The 16,923-nt window shown below is 43.2% G+C and overlaps 1 protein-coding gene across 2 annotated transcripts in view; it reads right to left on the bottom strand.

The window, feature by feature from the left end:
* Positions 1–14,229, bottom strand: part of GHR (growth hormone receptor) — a gene marked incomplete at its 5' end in the record, with an annotated part of 278,629 nt that extends 264,400 nt beyond the window's left edge. The window contains one exon of one of the 2 annotated variants that reach the window (XM_082382300.1): positions 13,718–14,229. Of the gene's footprint in view, positions 1–12,968; positions 13,138–13,717 lie in introns of those variants that run through there. The other variant, XM_082382302.1, reaches the window with a different exon arrangement.
* Positions 14,230–16,923: the final 2,694 nt, after the last annotated feature.

Genomic DNA, 16,923 nt, shown 5'->3' with positions numbered 1-16,923 from the left:
CATTTCAGAGGCTCCCTTGCTGCTGCCATCTTTTCATCACAGCTCTCTGACAAAACCTTAGGCCTAGATGATCCCACTTTCCCTGTGCTTGACAATGCTGAATGCCTCCAGAAAGCATCAAATACTTTATAATTCTTTTAAACAGTGTATCACCATGAATTTGTGACCATCAGCCTCAACTGGGCCTTCAAGAAATGACTAGGGATCCTACTAAGCTTTACTAATTTACTCCCTTTCATATATTCAAGCTTTCTCTGTCCTCCTCAAAAATCTGAAACTACTTCCTTTCTTTGCCAGGATGCCATCCCTTTCTCTCTCCCATTCAGCTACTTTTCAAAGAAGCCATTTCATAGAGACGCCTTTAACTTGCAGCTACCACACCTCGGCATCTGCACCCTTCCCTTCTTCCCTCCTAGCGCAGAAGGGAAGGAATCCTCTCTCCTGTCTGATTCCTCCAGCTGTCCTCAGAGTGGAACCCTTTCTATCTTCTTGGGAATCCTGCATGATTGATTACCCACCCTTTCTCTCACTTCGACCCTCATCCTCCCCATTGCTCTTTCCCATCAACCCTTAGACAAGCTTGGGTCTCCTAACTTTAGAAACCTCTCCCTTAATGCTATTTCCTCCTCTAGTTAAAGCTCCATCCTTTTGTTCCCCTCCAGAGCCAAATGTCTTGAGCTATCTCTAACCACTGTGCCCCTTTGTTCACTCCCCCCGCTCCCCAGGACGCTTCATTCTGGCCTCTGCTCCATCATTACACCAGCCCAGCTCTCCCTGAAGTCCTTCCAGACATCGTTTTACTAACCCAAAGGACACTTACAGGGCCCTTTTTACTTTACCCTTCAGCAGCATCTTAAATGACTCTCTTTCCCTGGCCTCTGAGATGACACTCTAGCATCTTCTCTGTCACACTTCTCATTCTTATTTGTCAGCTTTTCCTCCACGTGGCTTTTAAATGTTGGAATTCCTCATGGCTCAGAGCTAGGCTTTCTTCTCTCACTCCATTTTCACTCTGTGAGCTAAGAGTGATACCTTTGTGGCTTCAATACTGTGTCTAAACCCCTGACTTCCAAATTTATACCTCCAGACACCTCTGATCCAGGACCAAGACCACACGGAATCTCCTAACGGATGTCTTAAAAAGGGCTCCAACTGAAAATGGCCCCAAACCAAAGTACTTTCTCCTAACCTATGCCTGGTCTCCCTCCAGTGTTCCCCGTTCCCCTGAAGAAGCCAAATACCGGGGAGTTTTCCATGGCGTCCCTCACACAATCATATCCAAGTCAGCACGAAGTCCAGTCTACTTTCCTTCATAAATAAGTGGTGTATCTATTAACCATAAGTAACAGTAAATCTCTCCACTTCTCCCCATCTTCATCACCACCACTCTGGCCCACGCTACCAACACCTCTGGCCTCCAACAGATTCAGAACCCATCTCCCTGAACACCTCTGTCCACTCCTCCTCCATCCATCCTTCATTATGGAGCCAAGTGACCTCCTTCAAATGCAAACCTGACTGTGTCACCATTTTGCTTCAAAACCTTCCATGGTTTTCTATTTCCCTCTCTACTGATAAGACTACAATGCAGCCTGCAAGATCATGTGAGATACAGTCCCTGCTTCCTTCTCTGGCCTCTTCTTAGGCCATGCTCCTTGCTCTCTGGGCTCTGGCCACACTGACTGTTTTCGGTTCTCAACAGTACTGGGTACCTTTCTGGCTCCTGTTCCCTCTGCCCAGATTGCTCTTCCTTCCTCCTCCTACTTCTATGCCTTTAGATTTCAAATATCTTCTTTTGAAAGCCTTCCCCAACCACCAAGCCCCAGCCTGAATCATGTCTCCTTATACTTTTATTCCATAGTACTTAAAACTGTTTTTAATTATACTTGGCTAATGTCCTCCTCCATTCTAGACCATGAACTCCTGTGAGGCAGAGGCTATGTCTGAGTTGCTTACCATATGATAGTATTCTAGTACCTCATCTTTATCCTGCCCTGCAGCACAGACCCAGAATCAAGGTCAAGCATAAACTTTCAAGTCCAGTTCAATATAAAAAGTCTTTTTTAAATACTTTTTCGGGGTATAGGCTGCATGGAGGAAAAAACCTTGAAAGGGAAGGACTCGCAGGGTCTGATCTGTGTTCTCCAATGTAGGGAAGGAAAACCAGTGTGTCTATAATTCATTCTGAAAACCAAACAAGAACTAGCCATATCCACTTCATGAATGAATTCCTTAACTTACTTAAATCACTTACTTGGTAGATATATAAGAAAAAAATCACTTTCACATATTTTTTAAAAAGGCAAATCATTTAGAATCTTCCATAAGGATCTTAAAATGCTCCAAATTCAGAACCTATACATGTACTAAAACCAACACTAACCTATCCCTTCCAGCTCTGAGAGTCCATCTTTAAATAAGTTTACAGTACTATGTCCCAAAGTCTTATACAAATTCTTGGGCTTAAGCTCAAAAGATATTAATCAAAGTCCAAGTAATTTATTAAACTGCCAAGTGGCCATAAAGCAGAGTTAATTCAATTTGGCAGGCAGAGCAAACCAAGACACGGCTTGACCTATGAGCTTTTAGGACCCCCTTTGAAAAGTTGAGTGAAATCACTAGGTAAGAGGTTAAAATTCAACTTTGTTTTATATCCCTCTTTAAATAATGTAAAGTGCAAGCGTGCTCCTGACAATTTAAGATTTTGAGTGATAACTTACCAAACAAAATACTTCCTGAGTTTTCCCACAAGAATTTTTTAAAAGTTCAAAATGCTCTCTTCAACAATGTGGTTATTATTAATACCCTTCCTTTTAAATCATGGACTTTTAAGGCAGTTGTCCGTTGAATTACAAAATCCCAAATCCCAGGGAAGTCATTATAACTATTATGTTAACGGGGCATTAATATTTTACTACTCACATTTGGCAGCTGTTTTTTTCTGGAAAATTTCTCCTTGCTGGATCAATATTTCAAAATTTAAGATTTAATAAAATTAAAACTATTTTTTTAATGATCAAGGCAGTGTTAGGCTGCCTTAGCTATCTATTGCAGCTATCTACTGCATAACAAGTTAACTCAAAATTTAGCAGTTTAACACAACAAGCATTTATTATCTTACAGTCTAGGGGCAGGGACCTAGAAGAAGCTCGCTAGGTGATTCCGGCTCAGGGTCTTTCACAAGGTTGCAGTCAAGTTGTTGGCAGGGAGGGGACTGCAGTCACTCTGAGGCTGGACTGGTGCTGAAGGCTCCACCTCCAAGGTCACTCTTATGGTGGCTGCTATGAAGAGGCTTCGGTTTCACGCTGGCTGCTGGGTTGGGGGCCTGAGCTCTTCATTCCACACTGGCCATGGGACTCCCTCACTTTCTTTCCATGTGGGCCTCTCCATAGGGCAGCTCAAAACATGGCTGTTGGTTTCTCCCAGCATGAATGGTCCAAAAGACAGAGCAACCAAGACAGAAGCCACAGTGCCTTTGAATGATTTAGTCTCCAAAGTTGCACATCTTCACTTCTACATTATTCTGTTCGTTAGAAATGAGTCACTAGGGCTTCCCTGGTGGCGCAGTGGTTGAGAATCTGCCTGCCAATGCAGGGGACACGGGTTCGAGCCCTGGTCCGGGAAGATCCCACATGCCGCGGAGCAACTAGGCCCGTGAGCCACAACTACTGAGCCTGCGCGTCTGGAGCCTGTGCTCCGCAACAAGAGAGGCCGCGATGGTGAGAGGCCCGCGCACCGCGATGAAGAGTGGTCCCCACTTGCCGCAACTCGAGAAAGCCCTCGCACAGAAACGAAGACTCAACACAGTCATAAATAAATAAATAAAAGAACGTGAATTTCTTTAAAAAAAAAAACAAAAAAAAAACCATGCCAACCTAAGGTAGCCATTTAAGTAAACAGTTTCATACATGTGATCTGAAAGGTAATGCTTTTTCTCCTTTAAAAATGTGCAATGCTTTAAACTTTAGAATCTGAAGGGATTACCTTTCAATCAATCCCTGTTTATTCCTTCTAAGAAAACAAAGACCATTTTTACATGATTGTCCCTTTGTATCTTCTTAGAAGTTAGATCTCATTCTGAGCCAATAATTTGTGTTTTACATAGATTGTGTTGTTAGATACTGACTCTAAGCTTCCAACAACTTGTAATCAAAGCAAAAATTAACAAAAAACCTTAAAGCCTATTCTTTTCTGAATTTAGAATTAGAGGTTAGAGGAATTTAAGCATTGGTTAGCCTAGATATCCATGTTGTTTATCTTCCCAGGGTCAAAGCTTGAATAATTTATAAAAATTTCTTCTGAATTTTATGCCCCAAGTTCCAAGGCAACCAAGGGTAATTTTCAGTTGGGCTATTGAAAGTATAAAGATCAGTCAAAGATTTCACTGAATAGTCCATATCCTTCATGTAATATGTAAAAAAAAAAAAAAAAAAAAAAAGTATAGTAACTATGGAAAGACTGAGAAATGGAGGTTAACTATCCAGACTTAAACACATTATAAAATAATAAAATATTTGAATTATTACACAACATCAATGCCTGCTCTATAGAGGTGCTTTGCTTCCAAGCCTATAATTGGCCCTGGATCAAAACTTTATTATTAGAGCATGGGGTAACTTTCTGATGAGCTTTATGGTCAATGTATGTGTATATCAAGATAACAGGTTTTACAATTGTTAGTTAGGCTCTGAAAATGTTCCACAGATCCAAGGCTGACAGTTAATCCAGCTTACTAAGAAATATACCATGCATGTTTCATAATACAGTTTTGTCAAAGACTGCATGCCCATCAAAAGGCACCAAGGATAGGGGATGGGCAAGTGGAGAAATAAAAAGTTTATTTTAAAAAATCATACTGTGTTATCCAATGCAAGATGCCTGTCCCTTCCCCAACCGTGCCCTCTTACCCCTAATAGGGCACACTGCCTAATTTCTAACTGCCAGCACCTGTATTTCTCTGCCTGAAGGTTCTCTCTTGCATCTTGAGATTGCTTTGCCCTCCTGAATGTTAGTGACCAGGAATTAGTGACTGATGGAAGTTGGTGGGTAAATTATTCAAACTCTTTCAACCTTGGGTGAGAGGGCTCAGGTGTGTGTTTTGCCTGGGCTCCCAAAATCTCTCCAGGAAGATGACAAACTCCAGTTGCCAATGACGGTAACTTGCTTCATAACACACCCTTTATTGGCTCCTTTCGCTTCCTTTTTTCACTTTCTCAAATAAACTTTTACCTGAATCCTTGTGTTATGGCTTTCTTCTGGGAGAAATCCAAACCAAGATGCTACTCATAACTATATTTGCTGATCAAGTGAAGTGGCTATTGAATATATCAGTTTAAGGTCATTTATGGAGAGATATTACAACTAACCTGGATTATCTTTGGTCCCTCACTCCATACCATGAGGAAATCTCACCAAATTATAAATACACTAGGAATTGGCACATGAAAGTCATGCAGTTTTGGACGTGTGGAAGGAAAATAAATTTTTGGAAGAATGCTAACAAAACTTCCATTAACTACTAAAATGCATTCATTCAACCAAAACTTACAAAGGATTTTCTATGCGATATAAAGTGAACAGAAAAGGTCTCTACTATTAGGGAGCTTACATTTTTGTTGGTGGAGAGGGACAAAAAATAGAAAAAGAAATTAATAAATAAGATAATATTAGATAGTGATAAGTGCTGTGAAGAAACTAAAACAGGGTTATACGATAGCATGACCTAGTTGGGGAAAGGTTACTCTAGCTAAGGGTCAGAGAAGTCCTTTTGAGAAGGTGATATTTGAGCTGGGGCCTGAGTTACAAAAGAGGACCAGTCCTACATGGATGTGTATGTGTATAAATGTGTGTGTACTCACAATCACACCTCCATCATATCACAGAGTCAGGCCTGAAGAGGATAATGTCCTTTCATAAAGTATTATCTCTCTATCCTCCATAAAGTACAGACCATGCAGTTATTAAAAATAGGAGGCTTACTTGTTAGATATGCATCCTAAAGTATAATATTTACATCTACAAAACGAAAGGACAAGATGTCTGAGACTGCTTTAAAATACTCAGGGGCACGGTGGAAAGATGAAAGAAGATTAGCAAAATATTGATGACTCTGGAAGCTGAGTAATGGGTACCTGAGGCTCAAAATACTATTTTCTTTACTTTGTTTATGTAAAATATCCCACAGTCAAAAGTTTTTTTTTTTTTTTTAATAAAATGTATCTCAAAGATAGAGAATTCCCAAAGTTATAGAAATCCCACCTCACCAAATTTTCATCAACAAATTAGGAGCTCAAGCAGGAACGGGGTCCAGTGGAATCATGAAGGTGTAAAGAAAAACTCTGGACTATGCAATGAGAAAGGAGGTTACAGGATATCCCTTCAATGGAATGCTGAGCTGGCAAACTGGATGTGTCTCCCCAGTCCTACTGAGTCCTACAGAAAAATTCAAAATGTCTCCGTCTTGCTTCAAATATTACAAACTTCTAGATGTTTCCAAGGCCCTGAACAAGATCCACTTTGGAAAGTTGGTCATCAGGTTTGGGTGCCATCATTAATCTAAGGAGAAATATACCAAATTTGCATTACGAGCTTCAATCCTAGTTATCACCCGATCCTATCCACGTCCCTTTGCCCCCAACTCTCCACATACTTCTTGTCAACAATTCAATTTCTCTCTGTGTTTTACTACATACTAACGTCATTAATAAAATATTTATTAAATGTTTATTCTATGACAAGCAGAGTACTGTTTTGCCAATGTCCCTATTGGAAATAAGATGCTACACTGACTGCTGATAGGAAAGAAATCCTTCCTCTTCATTTTGCTGCTCTTTCTATAATATTTCAGACTTGCTAGGTATAAAAATGGTGTCTTTTCTTCAGTCATCATCATCTTGTCCAGGGATTCTGGTATTTTCTTCTACTCCTTTGGGAAGAAGCCACTGTAGAGGTTTTGTCTTTAGGAATCTTTTTATTTCTCCTTCATATATGCTTTTCAAGGCTCCTCTTTACTTTGCTTTACCAAATTGAGATTTTCTGGAATAACAATAACATAGCTTGAAGATGTCCAAAGAAGCAGCTGATAGGGTGAAGTAGGATCATATGCCATCATCCTGACCAAGGACAAAGGCTGATTTCCTGAACCATAGCAATCAAAATTGGCAGTCTGACTGAAGACTCATCAGCCGTCATCAAACTTGAGATGAGCTATTTTCTGCATCACGGTAGCACCTTCTATTTTAATGAGCATGGGGAGAGAACTATGTAAGCCTCTGTTTTGTAATGGTCTCACTCTACTTTTTTTTTTTTTTATATGGCCACTCAAAGATAAAAAAGATGGATGTGATGCTTACTATGATAAAGTACATTTTTTAAACGAGAAAAAAAAAAGAGTTTTTCTTTGTACCAGTGACTATCATATTTCTAATATACTAAAGGAACAGAGAGGGATGCCTCTTTTAAGGTTTTTAATTATATACTACTTTAAATGTTTCATTTGATAAACAACTGAGGATACAATCAAGGAGTTATTATAGCAAATGTCTAGCATAGCAGGCTGTCCACCATAGATAAATACATCAAAGCACCTGTTCAATTTGCAAGCCCTTTTGGTTCTAGTGCTGACTGCGGGATTTATCAGGGTGCTTTCTACCACCGGCGCCAAATCTCCATGAAGTGAGTGTTTTCCCTAGGATACACTCTCCACTTAGAAGCCCAGCCAGCTGGGAATAGACTTGTTTATGTTTAAACGAATTCACAATATAAGAAGAATAATTCACTGGGATTATAATGATATTCTTCTAAAGAAAACTGACCGAAGTCTAGTCAATAACAAAAGACGCAAGCCCTAATCAGAGCAGTAAACACATCTGGAAGTTTTAAGGACTCTGTAGAAGAAATTATCTACTGATTTTGGAATGGAATATTTGAAGGTAAGTTGAGATGCTAATTAAAAACACACAGCCCAACAATTTCTGACAAAAATCACTGCCTTCCTATGAATCATTAGTAAGTGAAATTTGTGCCTGACCTAAGGCTTCATTTACCTATATTAAAAGGTAGTGAGAAACACCCAATGAAGAAGTTGAGACTAAACAATGACCCTCTCTGTCATCCTTCTTTTAAGAGTCTGGTACTCATCATGGAATTTTCTTTAGCTCAAAGCAAAACCAACAACAAAAGGAAAGAAACTACTTCAGAAAGACCTCCTGCACCAGACCGTGATGAGCTGGTATTGTGTAGAACAGGAGCTGGAAGCACAGGTGTGATTACATTTTTAACTGTTTTACTTCATTGACTAAAAGAAAAATTAATGGTAAGGGAAAAGAATCAGCAAACACTATTTCCTGATGCTTATATTCAAAATTGTTGTATATTGTTAAATAAGCGATATAAATTATAGCTTGACTGTCCAAAGCAGCCCACATTAATTCAACTAACACTTTTCCCACAACTGCTATGTTTACAGCATTCAGCAGAGTGGAAAAATATAAAAATGAATAAAATTTATTTTCTGCTCTTGAAAAATCCACAGCCTAGCAAGGAAGACAGATATGTAAAAAGTAGACCATGAAACTGAAAATGAATGAAATAGGTGTTCCCGCAGACATTCAAGCAAAGCCCCAAAAGAGCTGAGAGAAGAGAGAAATTCAATAATTTGATGGATTCAAACATAGCCCTGAAAAGAATCCTAAGAGGTCATCTTGTTTACTCCTCTTTTTTTGTTGTTGTTTATTTGTTATTAATGTGTAAGAAATATGAAACCCAAGAAATTCAGTAGTTTGCAACAATTACAAAGCCTGTTAGAGGCAGAGCTTAGAGGGGACCCAGGTTTCCTGACACCCTAGTTTACTATTATTTCCCATGATGCCATCCTAACTTGCAGGTTTCTTATATCAAAGTTGAACTTTGGTTTAGAACTTATATATCCAAATACTTATCAGTGGGTCTACTATAATTTTTTTTTGGCGGGGGGAGGGTGGATATGAGGTAGGGAGTAGTGAAACTGATTTCTGAACTTTAAAAAGGTGCACTTTATCATTGATTATTTCCTCCCTTTATATGAGAACAGAATAAAGCAAAGAAGCAAATGTAATATGCAAGGGGGATGAGTGACGACTCTTACTGCAAACACACACACACACACACACACACACACACACACACACACACACACAGGAGGGGGACAGCACGGACAATTTCATCTAAGAGCACAAGACTCTCATTGGCCCCTTGTCCTGACTGAAGGTCTGTGCACACAGTAGGGCCTTCTGATAGGCCCAGATGTCAGTCTATATCACAGGTTCGTTTTCTCTCTTTGCCGAGAAGAAATGGTCATTTCTTTCACATCCAGACTTGCTGAAACAAACAACATTGTCATCATCGTCAACCATAAACATTTCCTGCAGGAAGACAGAAGATTCTCATCTGTGTCAGATTCTCAGCTGGGAAACTCATAATTTAGTCAAGAAGCCTCAGACGGATACACAAAAGAGAAATCAATCATAACAGATAGGTGTCTAATGAGGAGTACAGGCCATAAATGCTATAGATGTTGTGTGGAAATGCCTCAGCCCGAGGCGGTAGGCATTAGAATTCTCACAGAGGAGAAAAGTGAGTCTCAGAGGAGTTAATTTGCATGTTGGTGGTAAAGCTCAGACTCAAACTGAGCTCTGATGGGTCCCAAAGTGGTTGCCTTTGAAGCACACCCTCTCCCCTGTCTGTCCTGTATATACCAGCTTTGCTTCCTTACTCCAAGGCGAGGACTTGGTAAGTGAGGAGCATCAGGGAACTCCCTTAGGGCTGACGGCCAGATATACCTGCTCTAGACTTCCCTGCGGCATTGGCAGGCATTTACCTCCAGAGGAAGATGGGGTTGTTGACTCAGTTCATGTCCTGTATGTACACCTTAAATCCCAGTTGCCTGAAGAAGCATTTCTGTCTGATGTACTTTCACCTCATTTAGCGCCAGATGGCATAGTGTCCAGGACTTGGATAGAACAAGCCTTCAATAAATGCTGATTGCTAGTACTGACTCATGCTCGTGGAAACAGACACAATGAGGTCCATGAAAAGAATACCTCGCAATGTAGTCTCTACCTGCCTGTAACATGCAGTTGCAATTTGCTTGTCTTCAGAACATTCTACTTCTGCTGTTCTGGGGCTTGGTATTCCTTGATGGTAAGAAATTAGGTAGCTGTCTTCACTGCATGTAGAATTCTATTTACCTGCACAGTATTATACTTTCCACAGATTTATTGGGAGTTCAGGCATGAAAAAATGTTTTGAAACTATTATCATAATGTTTTGACTGTGGATGATTAATAATCTGAAAAGAGTGAGTTGTTTACAGGTTTGAGATTAGTGAACAGTGTAATGAGATGGCTAAAACAGCTCATGAATATTAAGCTGACTTAACAGATATAGAAAGTCCAGGACTAAGGATTTCACATCTATGTTTTCGATGACGTACATTAGGAGGGATGGAGAGAATGTGGACTCGAGGGCATACTGGTCAGGGCAGAAAAGGGTGGTACCCCACAGTGGGTGAGGAATAGCTCCAAGAACAGGCAAAAAAGAATCCAGGAAGAAGGAGCATACTGTTTGTTTTCCAATACAGCACTTAAAGGGAAGAGAGATTAGATTCATTGCGTGTGGCTCCAGCAACTTAATACTAGGCCAGTGAGCAGAAGAAAGTGTTGATTCAGTACAGGCAGAACTTTCTAAACATAAATCTCTCCTAGAATGGACTGGCTAGTGAGGAAGCAAGATTTCCATCTGATTATTTCCAAGGAGAGGTAAGCTGGCCCACTAACATAGAGCGCTACTGAAGTAGAAGTTCTTGCCCCAATAGAGAGTTACCTATAAAGTCGGTGATCATACTAATCAACCATGTTATTGAGTATATTGTTTACATTATATTGTCCCGGGTTGGAAAAAATCACTTGCCAAAAAGACATCCTGTGTTGCCTTGTTTACCCAATTAGCAAAGGTCTGACTTCAGCCTTACCAAACTTCAGTTCTTATCAATTCAAGATTCCGAAAGTGATTACGTGATTTGAATATTCATATTATTTGTCATTACCACAGATATTATAGGGTTTTCTTTTTTAAGAAGAAAAAGTGATGGTTTGTATGGACGCATGTGAACACACTAAAAACTAGAAGTTATTTTCATTATTGACATACTTTTAAAAAATGTCTTCCCTGAAAGTAAACCAAATCTCCAGAATTGTGCAATTTACCAGCAGAATGACCAGAGAGGCTTAAGATTAGCAGATTTAAAAAATATAACCCATGCCTTTTTTCTAAGCTAAACAATTTGCTGTGCCACATTCTCAGTGTATCACTCAGATTTATCTTTACATTAACAACGCTTACCAGCAGATAGCCAAAAAGGCTCGCCAAGTTGGACCAACTTCAAGATTTGTTTCCATGCTGGGGTGCTTCACGTGCTTAGCAGAAGCAGAGTGCAGCTAGGGCTCATTTATTACATTATGCTATAAACATTTTGTCTTGAGCTAACAAGATACTCAACACAATTCCATAGGTTACTAAGCACCGTAAACATCTGTTAACACAGGCACCAGAGATAGCACAGAAAAGGCGTCTAGAATCCATTTTTAAGAGGTTTATGATGTGAAGTCTGCTGTTTAAAAACTAACAATCAAAAACACAGCCCCAAACTCTGCCTAGAACAAATATTTGCAAGGCAAAGTTATGCTCAGTTTGAAAAAAAATGCACTTGTGTCGTTGCTTTGTCAATGCATTTATAGATTTTCATTTCACACCTCTGCCCATTAAGTGTTAGTTTTCCGTGCCATTCAGGATACCCAAGCTATAATTTCACTGTGATATATTTACTCCAAAAGAAAAGCTGAATGTTGACTCACCAACTTTCCTTAGACTCATGTGAAGCAAAAAGTTTACGAGGGTGGAAGAAGATGAGAGATGGGACATACTTAAGCTACGAATGAAGTTTTCCAGTGGTCTCTGGGCTTAAAACACATCCTTCCAGCTCCATCTAAAGTCCATCTGAAGGGAAACCACAAATGACCAGACCCCTTGAAATCTAATCTGGGAACACTGAGCTTTGTTTTTCTCAAAAGGAAAAAGAATCCTCAATCACAGAAAAGATGGAACCAACAACTCTGCCTACTAAATCATTTTATTTCGTTCCTATCCAGCATTTTAATTTCTGGAAATGTTTCAATACTATAGACCTCCAAGGTCTATACCCTGGCATCCCAGAGAGGAGGACTTCCAAGATGACACCACCTGCTCAGGGCACAGAACTGCCACTGTGAGGAAAGATGAGTGCCTTCCCAGGCACACACACCAGGGAGTCTAAACACCCCAGAGGCTGTGGACAACAGTACCCTGGGAATCTCTGATCCACGGATCCAACCTGGGTCCGCGTCTCCGGGCTTCTGGACCCACACATTCACACGTCTCCTAGACCCTCCGTCCTCCTATGCAGGTCTCCTGAGAGCTCCAGAAACCTCCACCTCCAGCCTTTCGTAGGCAAAGGGATTAGTATTTTAAAGTCCGTGGTACTTAAATCCTGTACAGAGACTCCTGCGACTTCCCAACCCTCTGGCCTCCCGTTACCTTTCCCTGTCCCTTCCAAGGTCTCCTGGCGGCACAAACAGGCGGGCGGCACCTCTCTGGCCTCCTCCCCCCAACCCCCCTGCACACCCTACTGGCTCAGGCTCCGACACGCCCCCCCAGGCGCACACACACCGCGCGCACACACACAGCGCGCACGTACACCCATTCAGCCCACTGACCCTGCACCGGGCCACCCACTCCCACAGCATGGCCCCGGCAGGCGTACCCCCCGCTCCGGCTCATATATAAAGCACTCACCCCAAAACAGACTTCCCTGTGCACCCGCAAGTGGGTGACCCTACCCAGCACCCTCTGCGCGCCGTCAGTCTTCTCCCCAGACCCGTCGCTACCCCACTCACCCGCGCGGCTCTCTTGCCTCGGGCAGTTCTGTCAAAACTTTAAGCCTGGTTGATTTCATAACCACGAGTGTGTTCAGGGCTGGAGGAGTTCGGTTCGCCACGATCTCCACCCACCCCAGCTCATGGGGACTGGTGACCGTGACTCTAACTGACCCCAGCTCCGCCGGTGCCAATGCGCGGCTGCAGTCCGCAGAAACGCGCAAGGGTGGTGCGCTTTGGGAAGGAGCGCGCGGTGTAGAGGCGCACAGCCGAACAACCTCCCCTCTCCTCCCGCGGCGCAGCCAGGGACCTCTCCCCGCTTAGCGGCGAAGCCTCAGCAGTTCCTGCCCCAGCCCGGCTGGCTGATGATGTCAAACAGAAACAGTCGCAAAACTTCTAAGACTTTAACAAAACTGGCTTCGGAGGAAGCCCCTCCGGGCACCGCAAACGCGGGTGGGAGCAGGCGCCAGCGTGGGATGGTTCGTCTGTCACCCCCAACTCCCTGACGCCCCCACCAACTTACACATACACACACGCACACGTCCAGAGCGTGGATCGGGTTACAACTACCCACCAGCAGAAAACAACTTCTTGGTGAAGAGAAGGGGAGCAGTGCCAACCCCCAAGTCACCAGGACAAAAATTATCCGTGTAAATACATAAGACAGATCCCCACTTGCATAAACAACTGGCGTCCCAGGCTCCACTCCCAGGCCCCCCGACACAACATGGGGAAAATAAGAGCCCGATTCCGGCGCTCCCTTCCAGTACCTCTGAGGCTCGCCTCCGGAGAGAGAGCGCGGTTCGCGGCCGCGCTGGGGCCGAGGGCGCGGGGCCCTCCGGCCTGCGCGGCCCCAGCCCGGGGTCCTCGCCGCTGCCTCCGCTCAACAGCAGCCGCCGCCGCCGCCGCCGCTGCAGCAGCCGCCGCTGCCGCCGCCGCCGCTCCCTAGACCGCCTCCTCTTCCCATGGCTGCGCCCTGCTTGGCAGCTCCCGGGCTGTCAGGCTTGGGGAGGGGGGAGGGGAGGGGTGAAACGGGAAGGGAGGATGGGAGGGGAGGGGAGGGGTGAGAACCGGCGGGCGCCGTTCACTAGGGGTCACGCAGCGCCCGGCCCGCCGCCCTCGGGACCCGGGCTGCCGCAGCGAGGGGAAGCGGGAGCTCAGGGCGGCTGGTTCGAGACCCGCTGGGGAGGGGCCGAGCGCAGTTCGGGCCGAGCACTCCGCGGAACTGGGATGAAGCGTTCCCCGGCAAGGAGTTGGAGTTGGTGCGTGTCACTCTCATCTGGGCTGCGCGGCTCCTCCTAGAGGAAAATATTGGTAGTTGCAGGACACTTCCTTCCTCTCCGCCCACCCCTGTTCCCAAAAAGAAGGCAGGACCTAAAAGAACCTAAATGCAGTCAACAAATTCAAGGGAACGCTTACAGAAAGGTTAGCTTTCTGCTGGAATGGGGGCGGGGGGGAGGGAGGGGGGAAACGGACAAGACAGCTTGAAAAGCGTAATTGGCAAACCGAACATTGCCTCTTTACACCTGCAACCAATTTCCAAACTCCTGCTCCCTGGGGCATGGTGAAAAGATAGTTAAAGGACCTTACTTCACAGGTTAGAAAAAGGAGGCAAGAGAGATGAAGTAATTTACCAAGGACACGAGACATGTTAGAATAGGGGTATGTTCAGAAACTGGAGCACAGGGAAGCAGGGTGTCCAGACACAGACCTCGGCCTGAGAACTGTACTTGTGTGTGGCCTAGGGAACGTGGTTTTTTAAATGCCTTGCGCTGGACATCTGTCAAATACGGGCCTGCCCACCTCATTCCACTGCAGGGAAAAGAAAGTGAGAGAAGAAGCTGTCAAAGTGCTTCAGAAAGTCAATATCGTTCTGCATAAGCCTGTCATTTTGTTAAAGCATCAAACTCCCAGTCACCACATGCTTTTCTGAGTAGAAAGTTCAAAAGTCCATTTCCAGGTTGTCTGAGATCTGACGGAGCAGCCCATCATGCTATCTTTTCACTATTTACTTTATTACTGACAGCCAGTTGTAACGTCATTTATTTAACAGATTCGGCTTACTAAATGACATTTTTTTTACAGGGTTCCCAGACACAAACCAAATATATACCCAGAGAGAAATGTTTAAGCAACAACTTAAAGAAACCAAGCTTCTTAGCACTAGAATAAAAAATCCCCAGGGCATGGAAAATAGTACAGGGAGGCCAAGACTTGGGAAGGAGCATAGTACTAAAGACTTCGGGCAGCAGATGTCACATAAGATACCCTTCTTTTTAAAGGAATCAAAGAAGTGGAAAATTCTGTTCCTTACAGTCTTTTCTGGTGCTCAGCTGTGGCTCAACAACCCAACTGTTCAAGGCAAAGACACCCAGAATGAAAGGAGGGGGGAAGATTCTAGTAGGGGTGTGGACCACACTGTCCCATCCTGAGGCAGGAGGCAGGATGGGTGTTGATCTTGAACTGGTCCTGCTCTAGCTGTATCCCACTCAAATATAATGAGGCTTCTTTTCCCTAAGAACCGCCCCTAATCCCTTGATTTCTGGGGTTCCGTGCTTTGCTAGAGCAGTAGGAGTGCTTACCAATGTCTGGAGTTTTTCAAAGGGGAATCGCCCACATAGAGATTAGGGCACAGGCAGGCAGAACACCTGCTGGGTGGTCAGTACTGCCAGGCTGGCTGAAAGGGCAGCAGTGGCAGAAGTGGAGAACAGGCAGTCCACGAATGCTGACTCCACTCCTTCTGAGATGAACTTCCAATTTGGCCTTTCAGACTCTGACACTGCCAAATTCTCTCTTTATATCCCTTCTGTGCCTTCTCATTCTCACCCGCCCCCCCTCACCCTCAAGCTCAGAGAATCTTCTAGCAGGTGCCAGAGGGACTCACAAAATATTTTCTAAGTTCTATCATTTATGCCCTGAGATGATTTCAGGGCCATGCTTAGCAAAGAAAGATTACCTTCTTTCTTCCTCTGGGTTCATCTGGAGCCTTCATTCTGTGAGACAGGGAAGCTGACTGCTCCGTCTTTGGGAGAAAGGTCATCATGCACAGAAAACATTGGTTAATATAAAAAATTAGGGAACCAGACATAAATTTGCAACTTACATGAAAGGCAGTCCTTTTTAAGCCCCATGAATAGAGATCCTCTGATCTCATATATGATCATGTATAGGTCTATAGTAGTATTTGCCTCTTTATATTTTCCAGATTATGAGGGGAAATGTATCAGGTACTGAATTAACTAATTTGCTACAAGTTAAGGCATGCCAGAGTACATTTACCTTATGAAATGTGAAACTGTACTTACCATTCCTTCCCTGCTGCCTGGAATATCCTACTTTGACCATATAGGGAAATTCTCCTTAACCTTCAAATTCCACCTCAATTGTTTAGTGCCTGGCTTTTCCCAAAGGTGGAATTAATTAATTAACTATCCCTGCATCTGCATCCTCATGGGTCTTTATACCTACTTGTATTAAATTTTTCAGTTTTTACTAATATGTCTACTTTTCCCATTAATTATGAGACCTCTGAGGGAGGCACTATATATTCTGAGTATCTGTACCTAAAATGTCTACGTTGGTGCCCAGCAAATGGTACGATGCCCAGTAAATGCTTAACCAAATTGAATGAAACTGTAGAACTTCCAAATTTGTATCTCAAACCCAGATCTTTATACAGAGCTCTGAACTGCCATCCTCCACATTTTCTCACACTCCACATTCATAATCGGGTCACTTCCTGACCCCTCCATGCCTAACATCTGGTCCAAACCACCATAGTCCTTCACCTGGATTACTGCTGTAGTCTCTCAAACTCCTACTGGTCCTGTTTTCCTGGGGGATCCAAACTAATACAATATTTACTGGTAAAATTAGTAAGATTCTAGAAATAAAGCACACCTACTTTAAAAGATTTTTGAAAACTAACACTGAATTCCCATCCACTAGGTTCTTTCAACAAATGCTGAAGAGCCTG

This window comes from Balaenoptera borealis (assembly GCF_965194805.1).
Source record: "Balaenoptera borealis genome assembly, chromosome: 2".
Lineage (NCBI taxonomy): Eukaryota > Metazoa > Chordata > Mammalia > Artiodactyla > Balaenopteridae > Balaenoptera > Balaenoptera borealis.
Note: the sequence above shows the minus strand (reverse complement) of the source record. Positions and strands in the feature narration are given on the sequence as shown.